Here is a 2763-nt window from a genome sequence, read left to right as displayed (position 1 = left end):
TTGGAGGAACAAAGTATTCAGGCAGTGGTGTGCTTAAGCCAGCTTCCCGCGGGTCTTTATTTTCTGCCTTGAGGTGAAATTAATATGAAATTAACCGTTTTAAAGTGAACGATTCAGTGGCGTACATCTAAGCGCCAAAACGTTTCCATCACTCCGAAATGAAACCCCACATCCATCAAGCAGTTACTCCCCATTCACCCTCCCCTCGGCCCCTGGCAAACAGCAATCTGCTTTCTGTTTCTATGGATTTACCTATTCTGGATATTTCGTATAAACGGAATCCTGTGACCTTTGTGTCTGGCGTCTGTCACTGAGCATAATGTTTTCAAGATCAATCCATCCCGGAGCAGATATCGGTACTTCACTCCTCTTTATGGCGGAATAGCATTCCCTGGTACAGGTGCACTGCATACTACATTTTGTTTATCCATTCATCAGCTGACAGGTATTTGAGTGGTTTCCACTTTTTGGTTATTATGAATAATGCTACCGTGAACATTCGTGTATAATTGTGTGTGTGCGAACATGTTTCGAATGCTCTTGTGCACGTACCCAGGAGTAGAACTGCTGGGCCATAGGGTAACTCTGTGTCACCAGGGTTTGAAACAGATGCCTGTAGTCAGCTTTCAAGAACCAGCTAGAAAGGTATGCCACATCATCGGCCGGCAGGGAAATGCAAAACTAAACCACAGTGAGACACTGCTTCACAGCCAGTAGGATGGGTATAATCAAAAAGATAGGGGCACCAGGGCGGCGCAGTCAGTCGAGCCTCCGACTCTTGATTTTGGCTCAGGTCATGATCTCATGGTTCACGAGTTCGAGCCCTGCATCAGGCTCTGTGCTAACAGAGCAGAGCCTGCTTGGGATTCTCTCTCTCCCTCTCCCTCTGCCCTTCCCCCAAGTCTCGCGTGCGTGTGCACACATGCTCTCTCTCTCTCAAAATAAATAAATAAACTTAAAAAAAAAGACAGATGGGGATGTGGACACATGGGAGCCCTCATACTTTGCTGGTGGGATTCTAATATGGTGCACAAAGCAGTTCGGCAGTTCCTGAAATGGTTAAACATACAGCCCTTGCATTTGCGAATGTTTCTTGGGCATGGGGATGGGGCAGTGGTCAGGGTATGAACAGAATAACTAGAGAGCCCCTCCTTTCCCCGGCGGTGGGATAGTCATTAAACATGTGCCCGTTCAGACAGATGGATAGATATACAGATATGATATTCATCTCTTTGGTGTCACCTCACGTCATATCTTCCAGCCCTACGTCCACCTCACTTCCTCAAATGGCAGCATTCTATTTTGCAATGGGAATTCTTCTCTCCTAACCAAATGGTACGGAGAAGGCCACTTGTGGTTCTCCTTTTTCGTGATGACTGATTTTTTTTTTTTTTTTTGGAAAAGTGAGCAGAGGTTTACCATGTAATTCATATATGCGATTCACTTTATGTATTTTCCTGTTTCTGGATCTTTCCACCCCCCGCCCCCCACGTTTTATTGATTTAAGTCACCTCTACACCCAACGTGGGGCTCGAACCCACGACCCCTAGATCAAGAGTTGCATCCTCCTCCGACTGACCCAGCCGGGTGCCCTGTCCTGCGTCTGGATCTTATTTGTGCTGTTCTACCCGTGCAAATGCATCTCTCATTTCTTTCAGCCTGTCTAACTCCTTCCCACCCTTTGAGAGCTGGGTCGGATCCCACCCCTGCCCCCCTTGTAAACACTTCGCTCGGTCAAACTCAGGATGGGAGCAGTGACTCCGTGACATAACTCCTTGATATCATAGTACTCTTAACTAAACACACCACAAAATGCTGTTGTATTTTAACCTAGGAGAGTTAAATACATCATTTTTTGGTATATGTATTTCTGCCTGATGCTAGACAAACTGTGGCAGGCTCAAAAAGCTGAAGAAATAGTTAAGCTGGGTAAATTTCAGATGGAACCAATGTGAACGAAATTTGTTTTTTTTTTTTTTTATTTTATTTTACTTGGAATCATTCAATTTTACTTGGAACACTAGTGATTTGTAGCCGTATTGTGTCACTTCTTTTGGGTGGCCAAGTAAGTGGGGTGAGAAGTTGGCAGTTTTGGGTCCTGGTCACCGCTTTAGTAGCTAATTGGGTATGTAATCTTCTTTTTTTTAAAGTTTATTTATTTTTGAGAGAGAGAGAGAGAGAGAGAGTGCATGTGTGTGCGTGCGAACACACGCATGTGCGTGTGCAAAGGTCGGGGGGGGAGCGCAGAGAGAGAGGGAGAGAATCCAAAGCGGGCTCTGCACTGTCAGCACAGAGCCCGACTCGGGGCTCGAACTCACGGACCGTGAGACCATGACCTGAACTGAAGTCGGACGCTCAACAGACTGAGCCAGCCAGGCCCCCCAGGTATGTAATCTGAGCTACCTTAATCCTCCCTAAGGATCAATTGGAAAATGGGGATGGTACACTTAGGAATGAACAATTCCTGTGGATTCTGTCTTTTTTTTTTTTTTTTTTTTTTTGCTGCTAGCTCTTTGCTCCACTTTAATTTCCCTAGTTCAGGGTCTCATCTTCCTTAGCCTAGGCCCTTGTCACTCAAAATATAGTCTGTGGCCACGCAGCAGCATGATAGAAATGCAGAATCCCAGGCTCCACTCCAAACCTACTAAAACACAATCTGCGCGTTAACAAGATCTTTTTTTTTTTTTTAAGTTCACCTATTTATTCTTTTAAATTTTTTTTTTTAACGTTTATTTATTTTTGAGACAGAGAGAGACAGAGCAT

Source organism: Panthera onca, chromosome X, assembly GCF_046562875.1.
Source record: "Panthera onca isolate mPanOnc1 chromosome X, mPanOnc1 haplotype 2, whole genome shotgun sequence".
In the NCBI taxonomy this organism is placed as follows: Eukaryota; Metazoa; Chordata; class Mammalia; order Carnivora; family Felidae; genus Panthera; species Panthera onca.
Note: the sequence above shows the minus strand (reverse complement) of the source record.